General features: G+C 36.8%; 3 pseudogenes; all 3 read right to left on the reverse strand.

Annotated features, from left to right (window-relative positions):
* Nucleotides 1–2,403: 2,403 nt before the first annotated feature.
* Nucleotides 2,404–3,018, reverse strand: LOC119522357 (annotated as a pseudogene).
* Nucleotides 3,019–10,482: 7,464 nt separating this feature from the next.
* LOC119522358 lies at nt 10,483–12,516 on the reverse strand (annotated as a pseudogene).
* Nucleotides 12,517–12,787: 271 nt separating this feature from the next.
* Nucleotides 12,788–13,248, reverse strand: LOC119523511 (annotated as a pseudogene).
* Between the last annotated feature and the right edge of the window lie 1,363 nt (nt 13,249–14,611).

Genomic DNA, 14,611 nt, shown 5'->3' on the forward strand with positions numbered 1-14,611 from the left:
AAATCATAAGCTAAAATTTAATTTAATACAATCTTTGGTTGGTAGTAAACTGGAATGCTTGTCAAAATCAAACACACTTTAATGGAGGTATCCCTCAAACTAGACTTCTGAGGATCTCCACAGATAAAGTCATACTGATAATGAATTCTCAATCTAAATTTATCATACATATTATAAGCAATTATTGGTAGAAACCATAAAAGCAGAATTAGATCCCCAAATTCCAGGTGTTATAATTATTAAGAATAAACCACAAAATAAGTATACTTCAGATTCTTAAATAAATACAAATGGAAATGAAATAATAAGAAAGATACATCACAAAAAATGAATAAGGAATTGGTCTCAAAGAAGGTAGCAGTGGTGAATCCAGTGTCAGCACTGTGTTTTTTGTCTCTGCCTAAATTTCCTCACTAAAAGAGAGGAAATAAGCCAGCAATAACAATAAGAACTACAATCAACAGACAGCATTTTTGACAAATAAAGGTGATAAGGGAATCCACCAATCCCAGAATACAAGTGAGTGCAGCCAAATAACTCAGAGCATCAAGACTCACAGAGGTATAGCAACTTTGTCAGACTAAAGAAAGACAATAAAGTGGAATTCGGTGATTTGAAGAACTGGAAAACACAGAAATCATTAAAAATGCTTATTCTCAAAAGGAGGTTTCTCCACTCAAGGTGGAATACTCTGAAGATAGCTTTTAGAAAATGGTTGAAACTGGGGAGGGCCTTTGCAAGCTCTAATTTGTCAAGGAGTACAAGGCAACTGTGAAGAGATTTGGCTTATCCTGAGCCCTCAGGAGTTGCAAATGTCAATATAATATTATTTCCAGGATATTGTAGCCCTGATACTGGGAGGAAACTGCTGGGAATAGAACACAAATGTATTGGGTAGGAACATTGTTAGTAAAGAGAGTGAGATTTCAGATAATAGTGAAGGAAAGGGCCAGAGGAGTCAACAATGCATAGTATGAAGATGTGCATAAAATGGGAAGGCTATTTTTACTATAATAAAATAAAACAGAAGTTGCCCTAAGGCAATGAATATAGGAAAGCTATCCTAGCCCAACTCCAGTCCCTACAGCTTAAACATAAATGAGACTTATGTCATTTAAGAATGGGCAAGAGAAAAAGAAGCAGTTGAACTGCATACAAAGATATTATAATTCAAAAGGAAGACATTGCCCCAAATTATATACAGTACTATAGAAAATGATGCCACACTAGAAAAAAAAATGAGCAAAACACAGATATAAAACCTTACCTAATGTGGTAGTTTGTAGCTGTATGTGCCCCAGAAAAATGTTCTTAAACTGAATTGTTTCCTGTAGGTGTGAATGCATTGTAAGTAGGACCTCTTGAGGTTACTTCAGCAAGGTGTGGCCTACCTCAATGAGGATGAGTCTTACTCCTATTATTGGAATCCTTTATAAGCAGAAAGAAATCCAGACACAGAGACAGAAAGCCACAAGAAGCAAGAAACTGAAATTCAATGGAGAAAAGAACTGAGAGGCCAGGAGAGGCTGCCATGTGACAGAAGAAGAGCCAAGGACTAAGGGTCACTGGCAGCCAGCAACAGAACACTACTCTTCAAGAAGAAAGCATGACCATGATAATACCTTGATTTGGATATTTTCCAAACCTAAAAACAATGATCTAATAAATTCTCATTATTTAAGCCAACTCACTGCACAACATTAGCTAGAGCAGCCAAGGATACTAAAGCACCTAATAGTTAAGAAAATGTGAAATATAATTATGAAAAAAAATTAATTATGGCAGAACACAAAACAGAATTAGAAAAGTTTATGAATAAGATGGCTAGGCAACTGATATAAACAAATAGCTGACAAAATCAAGGTGAGTATTATAAACAGGAAAAATATAATGAAAACAAAGCTACAAGGAAGACAAAAATAAATGTATGGACTGAAAATACAGTAAGGGAACTAGAAAATAGAAAGGAAAACTAAGAAAAATTGAACATATATAGAGATATTTTAAAAAAACATTTTGGAGAAATAGTGACATACAGGAAAAAGATGAAAAATTGAAATATATATTTAAAAAGAGTGGTAAGAAAAAACAATGAAACACTACAAAAATTAAAATTATAATAAAATTTTCCAGAAATAAAAGATGATTTAAAGGTGCAATGTAACTGAGAAAATCAATGCCAGAATTATCAATAAAAAGATATATTCCAGAAAACTTTCATTTGTTAAAAAAATTAAATTTGGGAGGGGGGCACAAATAGAATTCAAAGTGAAAGAATTTTAAAAATCGGATTAGCATCAGATTTGTTGAATGCAATTTTTTGAGCCAGAAGTTACTGAAGTAATATATATATATTTGCATTGGACTTTTATTTTTAGACAATATGTACATTTGCTCCATGAGCTAGGATGGGGGGAAGGTGGATCTATTTGCATTCCTCAGATACAGCCCTAGCTCCTTTCCCTTTAGCGCAGTGCCATCTGCTTGGCAGCACTGGTCTGGTCTTGAAGCCATGCAGGCAAGAAGCTTGCCCTGCTGAAACTGCTCCTCCAGAAGATCACTGATTTTGGTGTTCTTTTTCCTTTCATCATATTTTTCTGAGTTCTCTTTGATCACCTTTTGTTTAAAATCTCTTCCTCCTCAGGAATCAGCTTGGCCCCCTTCTTGGGGCCCACAGAGGATGAACAGTGGGCCTGGGACCACTGCTAGTACTCTGTGCTAAGAGCACAATGCAGTTCTTCACCACAGCCTTGGTGCCTACCATTTCATGGTTGGATGCATGAGGATGATGTTACTGATCCTCATCTGTGAGTACAACACTCAGAGCAGCAGAAGAGGTTCCCCACATCCAGCCTTAGACATGGTACTTTTTGTTGCCTCCTTGCAACAAATGTGTGCAACAGCATTCATAGTGTTGACTGCCAGGTGCCCTGGTTCATTCTTCTGCCTTTTGTGGTATGGCTTTCTCTTGTCTTCAGGCCTGCGGCACTTATGCCAGTTGTCCCAGGAGATGCCCATTGCATGGCTCTGGCTGAAAAGAACTGGTTTTGGATTTTTTAAAAATTAAATTCAGTTTTATTGAAATATATTCACCTACCATACAATCCATGGTGTATAGTCAGCTGTTCACAGTATCATCATATAGTTGTGCATTAATCACCCCAATCTATTTTTGAACATATTTCTTATACCAGAATCAGAATAAGAATAAAAAATAAAAGTAAAAATGAACACCCAATCTTCCCCCATCCCGTGATATATTTCATTTAGTTTTTGTCCCTGTTTTTCTAATCATCCATCCATACACTGGATAAAGGGAGTGCAATGCACAAGGTTTTCACTATCACACTGTCACCCCTCATAAGCGACATTGCTATACAATCATCTTCAAGACTCCAGGCTACTGGGTTGGAGTTTCATAGTTTCAGGTATTTACTTCTAGCTATTCCAATACATTAAAACCTAAAAATTGTTGTCTATATAGTGTGTAAGAGTGTCCACCAGAGTGACCTCTCAACCTCAGTTGAAATCTCTCAGCCACTGAAACTTTATATAATTTAATTTTGCATCCCCCTATTGGTCAAGAAGACATTCTCAATCCCATGATGCCAGGTCCAGGTTCATCTCCAGCAGTCATATCCTGCATTGCCAGGGAGATTTACACACCTGGGAGTCAGGTCCCATGTAGGCAAGAGGGCAGTGAGTTCACCTGCTGAGGTGGCTTAGCTAGAGAGAGAGGGCCACATCTGAACAACAAAGAGGTACTCAGGGGGAGACTCTTAGGCACAATTATATGCAGATTTAGACTCTCCTTTGCAGTAATGAGCTTCATAAGGGCAAGTCCCATGGTATAGGGCTCAGCACATCAAACCACCAGTCCTCAATGTTTCTGAGAACATCAGCAACAATCCAGGTGAGGAAGCCCAACACTTCTGCATTTCCTCCCAGCTCCTCAGGGGGGGGGGGGCCTGCATATATATTTTTATTCTCCACTCAAATTACATGGGGATGCATTGCTATTTCACTCTAACCTATACAAACCTACCATATCTCACTTCTTATTCAAAGTTCCATGTAATTGTTTTGTTTGAACAAACTGAGTGTAGAAGTTATACTGTTTAGAAAATATAGATCCTGCACCAAATGAACATCTCTTCCCTTGGTCTCACATGGAAGTTGAAGTTTAACACACAGTCAGTTTCAACCTTTACCCTTTGGCCTGATTTGCCCTAGTCTTAACCAGATCTGCTTCATTCATATTTGTAATTGATGTCTGGGCTCTTGTTCAGCTTTTTTTTTTTAACAATTGCTGTATGTGTTAATACAGGAATTCATATCTGCTGAGCTCTAGCTCTGAGTTTAAGGTGTCACACAGATACCCAGGGTTCCAGAGACAAATCAGGTTATACACAAAGGGATCAGCATCTCAGAGTTTGAAGATAGCCATTACAATTCAGGAATAGATTTGACTGCTGTAAGAGCACACAATCTAGGGACCATTACAATAATTGTTCCCCTGTTAGGCTATGCTCTAAGATTCAATTCTGAGTTTACACATTGTAGTTGGTCCATGTTGGTGAGGCATTACAGTTTTTGCCTTTGTTTCTCTTATACTTCACTCAAAATGCTATCTACAGGAGCCATTCACCTCGTTGCATGTCTCACAGCTTCACTCTTTCTCACAGTTGCTCAATATTTCATTGCATGCATACACCTCAGTCAGTGTACCCATAGGCCACCTCCACCCATGGCAAATCATGAATACTGCCTCCATAAACATCAGTGTGCAAATGTCCATGCATGTATCTGCTCTCAGATCTTCCAAGTACATACCTTATAATGAGGTTGCAGGACTTTATGGCTCCCACATACTTAACTTCTTGTGGAGCCACCACACTGACCTCCAGAAAGGCTACATCATTCTGCCTCCTCATCAACAGTAGATAGGTACATCCCTTTCTCCATGATTTCTCTAGCACTTTTACCCCTATTTATAATTTTTCTTATAATTTTAAAGAGATCTATTCACATACCATACACTTATCCGCAGTGTACTGTCAGTTGTTCACAGTATCATCATAAACTTGTACATTTATCACCACAATCAGCACACAAACATATTGATTACTACAAAAAAAAATTTTAGTGAATAATAAAAATTATAACAGAAAAAAAATAAAATGTCATAAGTACAATATAATATAGTAAGGACAGAAACATTTCCAAGAATCCCATATCCCTCCTTTAAATCCCCCTCTTATACACATTTAGCATCGGTATATTGCCTTTGTTACATTTAATGGAAGCATATTACAATGTTACTGTTGACCATAGACCCAAGTTTGCTTTGATTATGTTTTTCCCAAATGCCATCCCTTTGCAACACTGTGTATGGCTGACATTCATTTGTTCTCCTGTGTGTAAAAACATTTTTATATTTGTACATTTAGTAACAGTCATTGGCCTCTCCAGTTTTTGCCATTACACAAACCCAGTCTTTCTCACCTACCTTTACCTCTGGTGTCATACATTTTCCTATCCCACCTCTTTCAGCTTTACTCACAGATATCTTTGTTCACTGTGCTTACAATATTGTGTTACCATCACAGAGTATTATGCTATCAATTTCAGGATCGATACAATCAATCCTGCTGAACATTCTGTAGTCCTTCCACATCAAATGCCTGAACTCTACCCTCTTTCTATCTCCTGGTAGCTGGTGTTCTCTACTTTTACCTCTCAAAGTTTACTCATTAATGTTAGTTCATATTTGTGAGATCATACAGTATTTGTCCTTTTGTTTCTGGATAATTTCATTCAACATAATGTCCTCAAGATTCATTCACAATATTATATGTTCCATGTCTTTGTTCTGTCTTAAAGCTGCATAATATTCCATCATGTGTATATACCACAGTTTGTTTATCCACTCATCCATTGATGGCCATTTGAGCTGTATCCATCTCTTGGCAATTGTGAATAATGCCATAATAAATATCAGTTTACAAATGTCCAGTTGTGTCTCAACTTTCAGTTCCTCTGAATATATACCTAGCAATGGAAAGCTAGGTCATATGGCTAATCTATACTTAGCTTCCTGGGGAACCTCCATACTGGCTTCCAGAGTGGTTGCACCATTCTACATTCCCACCAACAATGAATAAATGTGCTTCTTTCTCTGCATCCTCTCCAGCACTTGTAATTTCCTGTTTTTTGTATAATGGCTATTCTGCTAGGTTTGAGATGATATCTCATTGTGGTTTTGATTTGCATTTCCCTAATAACCAGTGAAGTTGAGCATTTTTTTCATATGTTTTTGAGCCATTTGTATTTCCTCTTCAGAAAAGTGTCTGTCCATGTCTTTTGCCCATTTTTAATTGGATTGTTTGTCTTTCTGTTGTTGAATTTTAGGATCCCTTTATATATTTGGGATGTTATACCCTTATCTGATATGTGGTTTCATAATATCATCTCCCATTGCATAGGCTGCCTTTTAACTTTTCTGACAAAGTCCTTTGATGCACAAAAGTGTTGAATTTTGAGAAGATCTCATTTGTCTATTCATTCTTTTGTTGCTTGTGCCTTGGGTATGAAGTCTAGGAAACCAGATCTTTCTATCACAAGATCTTTAAGATATTGCCCCAAAATTTTCTTCTAAGAATCTTATGGTCTTAGCACTAACCTTTAGGTCTTTGATGCATTTCAAGTTAATTTTTGTATAAGGTGTGAGGTAGGAGTCCTCTTTCATTGTTTTGGAAATGAATATCCAGTTCTCCAAACACATTTTATTAAAGAGGCTGCTCTGTCCCATTTGCTTTGGCTTGACTACCTTATCAAAGATCAATTGTCTATAGATGCAATGGTCTATTTCTGAAAACTCAATTTGATTCCATTGGTTGGTATATCTATCCTTATGCCAGTACCATGCTGTTTTGACCATTGTAGTTTGGTAATATGATTCAAAGTCATGTAGTTTTGGACCTTCTACTTTGTTCCTCTTTCTCAAGATATTTTTGCTATTTGGAGCACCTTGCCCTTTCATATAAATTTTGTTACTGTTTTTTCTATTTCTGCAAACTAAGTTGTTGGTATTTTAATTGGTATTGAATTGTATCTATCAATCAGTTTAGGTAAGATTGCCATCTTAACTATATTTAGTCTTCCAATTTTTTGTTAGTTTTAGTTCTTCCATTTTTAAGGTCCTGTTCAATTTCTTTTAGCAGTTTCTTGTAGTTTTCTGTGTAAAGGTCTTTTGTCTCCTTTGTTAAGTTCATTCCTAAATACTTGATTATTTTGGTTGCTATCATAAATGGAATTTTTTACTTGATTTCTTCCTCTTGTTGCAGATTACTTGTGTATAAGGACACTACAGATTTTGCATGTTGATCTTGGAGCATGCCACTTTGTATTCACTGACTAGTTCTAGTAGCTCTGCTGTAGATTTTTCTGGATTTTCTACATATAGAATTATGTCATGTGCAAGCAGTGAAAGTTTTACTTCTTCCTCTCCAATTTGGATGCCTTTTATTTCTGTTTCTTGCCTAATTGCTCTAGCTAGCACTTCCAGCACAATGTTGGATAACAATGGTGACAGTGGGCATTTCTGTCTTGTTCCTGGTCTTAGAGGGAAAGTTTTCAGTCTTTCCCCATTGAGTATCATGTTAGATGTGGGTTTTTCATATGTTGCCACTATTATATTGAGACAATTCCCTTCTAGTCCTATCCTTTGAAGTGTTTTCAAGAAAGGGTATTGAATTTTGTCAAATGCCTTTTCTGCACTGATGAGATAATCATGTCATTCTTCTCCTTTGATTAATTAATGTGGTGTATTACATAAATTGATTTTCTTGCGTTGAACCAGCCTTGCATATCTGGAATAAATTCCACCTGGTCATGGAGTATAATTCTTTTAATGTGCTGCTGGATTCAATTTTTGAGTATTTTGTTGAGGATGTTTGCATCTATAATCATTAAAGTGATTGGTCTATAATTTATTTTTTTTTTAGTATCATTGTCTGATTTTGGTATTAGGGTGATGCTGGCTTCATAGACTGAGTTAGGTAGCTTTCCTCTTCTTAAATTTTTTTGAAGAGTTTGAGCAGAATTGGTACCAATTCTTTCTTGAATGCTTGGTAGAATTCACATGTGAAGCCATCTGGCCCTGGGCTTTTCTTTTTTGGGAGCTTTTTGATGACTGACACAATCTCTTTACTTGAATTTTGTTGAATTCATCCATCTTTTCTTGAGTCAATGTTGGTTGTTTATGCTTTTCTAGGAAGTTGTTCATTTTGTCTAGCTTATTAGCATATACTTGTTCATAGTATCTTCTCATTACCTCCTTCACTTCTGCAGTGTCAGTAGTTATGTCTCCCATTTCTGATTGTATTCTTTTGCATCAACTCTCCTTTTTGTTTTGTTAGCCTAGCTAGTGGTCCATCAATTTTATTGATTTTCTCAAAGAACCAATTTCTGGTTTTGTTAATTCTCTATTTTTTTCCTGTTCTCAATTTCATTTATTTCTGCTCTAATCTTTGTCTTCTTTCTTTCTGTTTGCTTTGGGGTTAGTTTACTGTTCTTTCTCTTGTTCCTCCAGGTGAACAGTTAATTCCTTAATTTTTGCTCTCTCTTCTCTTTTAATATAAGCATTTAGGGCAATAAATTTTCCTCTCAGCACTGCCTTTGCTGCACCCCATCAGTTTTCATATGTTGTGTTTCATTGTCATTTTTCTTGAGGTATTTACTAATTTGTCTCATAATTTCTTCCTTTACCCACTGGTTTTCTAAGAGGGTGTTGTTTAGTCTCCATATATTTTTGAATTTTATGACCTTCTGCCTGTTATTTCCAACTTCATTCCATTATGGTCCAAGAAAGTGTTTCATATAATATCAATATTTTTTAAATTGTTGAGGCTTGCTTTGTGACCCATGTGGTGTATCCTAGAGAATGCTCCATGTGCACTTCAGAAAAACCTGCATCCTGCTGTTGTGGGATGCAGTGTTCTAAAACTACTTGTCAAGTATAGTTAATTTATTGTACAGTTCAACATCTCTGTTTCCTTAGTGATCGTCTGTCTAGATGTTCTATCCATTGATGAAAGTGGTGTATTGAAGTCTCCAACTATTTTTGTAGAGGTATCTACTTCTCCTTTCAGTGTTCTCAGTGTTTGCCTCATGAATTTTGGGGCACTCTGGCTTGGTGCATAAATATTTATGATTGTTATGCTTTCTTGATGAATTGACCATTTTATTAATATATAGTGTCCTTCTTTTCTCTCTTTTTTTTTACTTTTGAAGTCTAATTTTATGATATTAATATAGCTACACATGCTTTTTTCTAGTTGTTGTTTGCATGAAATATCTTTTTCCAACCTTTCACTTTCAACCTATTTTTGTCCTTGTGTCTAAACTTAGTTTCTTGTAGACAGCATAGTGATGGGTCCTGTTTTTTAATCCATTCTGCCAGGCTGTGTCTTTTTATTGGGGTGTTTGTTCCATTAACATTTAGTGTTATTAATGTAAGGGCAGTACTTTCTTCTATCATTTTGACTTTTGGATTTAAATGCCATGTCTCATTTTTTCCCTCTCTATCCTTTTACCTTTCCTGATAATCTTCATTTCTGCACTCTTCTCCAACTGTCTCTCTCCTGTCTTTTCTTATCAGCCTGTAGCACTCCCTTTTGTATTTATTATAGTGCTGGTCTCTTATTCACAAACTCTCTCACTGTCTTTTTTGTCTGAAATTATTTTAATCCCTCCCTCATTTTTTACAGTTATTTTAATTTGTTGGATGCATATTAGGTAAACAGTAAAAAGGAAATAAAATTCCTACCCTCCTGAACAGAAGACAGTTTATAGAACAAAGCTAACTACTGTCACACAAATGGAATCAATGAACACAAATAAAACATGAAATATGGTTATCTTCTATCACATTTATTTGTTTTAAAACTAATCTTTTACAATGAAATATCACTTATTTGAAACTGTAGAGTTGGAGATTAAGTAGATATCTACCAAATATAAGTATTACTTCAGGACTTAGTTGGAGATTAAGTAGGTATCTACAAAATATAAGTATTACTTCAGGACTTTAGAAAACCATTTTATTGGTGATATTTACATGTGAGGAGAAGAGAAACATTATATATAATGGCCATGTTTCAAGGGACATGATTTAACAGTAAAGTTTTTATATCATGCAGAAGAAAACAAGTTTAACTATTAATTTTTGAAATGCTACCTAAACTAGAATGACAGTTATTAAGTATTATATATTCCATCTGTAACTCCATTCTAATATTCTGTAAACTGCAAACAGTGTTATGGAAGTTGAAATTTTAACTAAGAAGGAAATTCAGGCTAGTTTTAAAGTTACTAATATCCACTAAGTCTAACACCTTTTCCTTCTTACCACAAAGAACCTTCTTTTGCATAAATATAAATTTTACCTAGAACATCTCATGGTACATTACCATATTTATATTAAACCACATTCTCCATCAGAGCTTTATTTCTCCTTTGCTGTCTCAGCCTCTGAGACATCCTGCTGAGTGCTGCATTAGGACAGCAGACAAAAGCATCTGTTTCACTTCCCATTTCTGCCAACTGCTACAGTGAAGACACACAAAGATAATGGCCTTTTAGTGTATCTAGCAATTTGGAATTATTATCTTGAAGACATCAAGAATGTCTCACTAGCATTAGAAACTTCAGCTCTTTAAATGTAGAATTTGTTTCATCAAGTTCCACCTTCTTTTTACACTTTGCAAGCAGAGTGTGGTAGAAATATTGTATTTAATTAAGGAACTCACTCTAGTTTCTTTATTGGGGGTTTTAGCATCACTGATGGGCTCTTTTGGTTTGTCCTCTTGTTCTTTTTCACAATCTTGAAATATCACAATTCTACATTGTTTATTTTCCATTTCCAGTTTTCCTGGCTCAAGGTTAACACCGATATTATCAGTGTTGACTTCTTGGATCTCTTCTATTGCTGCACAAGCCTTGGTCTTTTCTCCAAAATTAAGTTCTTGACTCTTCAGTGTTAGAATATCTACAATTGCATGTCATACCTCTTCAATAGGCTGAGCCCCACCAGAATGGCTTTCTCACAAATTGTGATAATATTTTCAATAGGACTTGCAATTAGCTCAAGATGTGCAAGGCATGTCCAATATTTAACAAGTTTTTTGGCATATGGAATATTTTTAACCAGGTCATTCAGTGTGGCCAATATTTCTTCTTTTGATCATCCCTTGTTCCAGTTTGCTAATGCTGCCAGAATGCAAAACACCAGAGATGGATTGGCTTTTATAAAAGGGGGTTTATTTGGTTACACAGTTACAGTCTTAAGGCCATAAAGTGTCCAAGGTAACACATCAGCAATCAGGTACCTTCACTGGAAGATGGCCAATGGGGTCCAGAAAACCTCTGTTAGCTGGGAAGGCATGTGGCTGGCATCTGCTCCAAAGTTGTGGTTTCAAAATGGCTTTCTCCCAGGATGTTCCTCTCTAGGCTGCAGTTCCTCAAAAATGTCACTCTTAGTTGCACTTGGGGTATTTGTCCTCTCTTAGCTTCTCTGGATCAAGAGTCTGCTTTCAATGTCTGTCTTCAAACTGTCTCTCATCTGCAGCTCCTGTGCTTTCTTCAAAGTGTCCCTCTTGGCTATAGGTCCTCTTCAAAAGGTCACTCTCAGCTGCACTGAGTTCCTTCTGTTTCTCACCTTATTTTTATGGCTCCACTGATCAAGGCCCACCCTGAATGGGTGGGGCCACACCTCCATGGAAATATCTAATCAGAGTTATCACCTACAGTTGGGTGGGGTGCATTTCCATGCAAACAACCTAATCCAAACGTTTTAACTTAATCCCCATTAGTATGTCTGCCCCACAAGATTGCATCAAAGAATATGGCTTTTCTGGGGGACATAATACATTCAAACTGGCACACCCCTCATTAATCACGTTTAGGCATTCAGAGAATATTTTGTTTACTTTTTCAGTAAATAGTCTCTGCTTGTCTTCTTCTGCAATGGTAGTCCAGAAAGACCCAACAGGGTTTTCATTTTGTCCTTCAGGTTTTAGCTGAGTAAGTACAGAGCTAGAAGACATTTTCAGCACTCTTCCTCTGCCAGCTTTTCACTCAGTAAGATGGATTCTTCTCTCCTTTGCAGTTTTTTTGGGCTGAGCTGATATAACAAAGTTTGCTTGGGCTGCAGTGTGTCTTTGCTGGCCAATGATTTTGGACTTTTCTATCAGTTTGGTGTTAGTAGATGAAGCAGGCCTGGTTATAATTACAGAAGCCAGGTTTCTTGATGACAGCTCATTTCTTTTTGTTTCTTGAGAATAACTGGTTTTGACCCTAGATAAATCTATTTTTTACTGTAGTAATCCTCTTCCAGTAGGCCCTTTCTGGACTGCAACCTTGGCAGAAGTTCCACTGATGTCCTGGTTCACCTTGTCATGGCTATTATTGTGGTGACTTCTAATAGAAGCTCATACAAGCTGTCTGTCCTGACATGTAGTGCTCAAAAATTGTGTGGTAGTTCTGTTTGAGGTGCTATTACTTTTCACTGTTACACTGCTGGTGTTTACAGGGTGAGGCTCTGTGGCTTCAGAGACAGTAGCTGAAAGTTTCTGGGTTGTGGCAGAGCTTGCATCTTTGACTTGCAGGGGTTTTCTAAATGAATTAATCTTAGACTGAGCAATTGGGCCATGGTAAGTTCCTAACAGCACAGGACTCTTGGGAATGTTCGCAGCATCCTGCTTTGATTTTTTCTTTAGTTATTTGGTTATCTTTTTTTTTTTAAGTGAAATGCCTAGGTAAATATCATATGTTGATTTTAAGGATCATCTTCAATTGGCAACAACTGACGAGTTTGATTGTTATCCTCAAAATTATATGTATCAACTGCTATATTTGCATTGGTTAAGTAATTAGAAGGTTTTAAAGGAATACAACTTTTTCCATCCTTATATTATTTTTGCTTTCATTAGGTCTATTGGTATTTTCTTTATCAGCCATTTTTGTTTTAAGTTTCAGAACTTTTGTCCTTTCTTGGACCTGGTGTCCAGATGTCATCATTTTACAGTCTGTACTGGATAATATTTGATCTTCCTCTTTGTATACAAAACATGTTTTTCTTTCTAAAATAAGTTACTTGAGGGTTTGTCTTCTTTGCTCTTGGAATATGTCCCAGACCCTCTGACTGGGTGGCAGCTGCAGGTCATGGGGCATGGCCAAGATGCTCATGGCAGCCCTGAGGTGGGCTCAGCAGACCCACCTGCAACCCACAGCCACCGCTCTCCCTCATTTTTGAAGGACAGTTTCCCCAGATATAAAATTCTTGGTTGGCAGTTTTTCTTTCAGTGCCTTAAATATATGATGTCACTTTCTTCTCACCTCCATGGTTTCTGTGGAGAAATCAGTTGGTAGTCTTTTTGAGCTTGCCTTATATGTGATGGATCACTTTTCTCTTGCCTTCAGAATTCTCTCTTTGTCTTTGACATTGGACAATATGATCAGTAAGAGTCTTGGAGTAGGTCTATTATGATCTATTCTGTGTGGCTTATGCTGTACTTCTTGAATCTGTAATTTTCTGTCTTCCATAAGAGTTGGAAAACTTTCCGTGAATATTTCTTCTATTATTCTTTCTGCCCCTTTTCTCCTCTCTTCTCCTTCTGTGATACACATAGCATATATATTCATTCACTTCATGATGTCACTCAGTTCCCTAAGACCCTGCTCTTATTTTCCCATTTTTTTCACCATCTTTTCTTTTGTGTGTATGAATTCAAATGTCTTGTCTTCCAGTTCACTGACCCTTTCTTCTGCCTGTTCAAATCTACTGTTGCATCCCTCCATCATGTTTTTCATCTCCTCCATTGTGGCTTCATTCCCATAACTTCTGCCATTTGGTTTTTCAAGTTTATGAATTCTTCTTTATGGTCATCCAGTGTCTTCTTTATATCCTTCATCTCTTTTCCTATATCTTCCCTCAGTTCATTGAATTGATTTAGCATTAATTGCCTCAACTCCTCTATCTCAGTTGAACTGTTAGTTTGTTCCTTTGGCTGATCCATATTTTCATGTTTCCTAGTATATCTCATTACCTTAAGTTGTCTAGGTATCTGATTTTCTTGATTAGTTTATTCTGGAGCTCATTTTCAGTCTTTTACCTATTGGTTTCTTGTTTGGTTTTATTCTCTGACCTTTGGTGTTCAGTTCAACTTATTCTAGACCTCTAACTTAGGTTCTATTTAGTTGATCAGAATGTTTCACCTCTTTTTTTCTGTTTCTTGCCTTGCCTTTATGTAGCCTTTTTGTGAGAGAGTCTCCTCAGATATGATCAACCCCAATCAGTTTTTCCCAGTCTAGAGAGGCCCAGGTCTCATGAGGAGGATATGGATTTTCCCTGAGAATGAGAACCTCCTGTGAGGTCTCTTTACTTGTTTTTTTCCTATCCTGTCCAGCAGGTGGTGCTTGCCAGCCCACAGTTCCCCCACCAGTGTAAGGAGGTGAAGTACCTTTAATTCTCTGCAGACTCTGAGCCTGTCAGGGGCATGGCTGACTGAAGCTGGAATCTGAATTCCAGCCCCTGGGTTTTGATATCCCA

Source organism: Choloepus didactylus, chromosome X (genome assembly GCF_015220235.1).
Source record: "Choloepus didactylus isolate mChoDid1 chromosome X, mChoDid1.pri, whole genome shotgun sequence".
Lineage (NCBI taxonomy): Eukaryota > Metazoa > Chordata > Mammalia > Pilosa > Megalonychidae > Choloepus > Choloepus didactylus.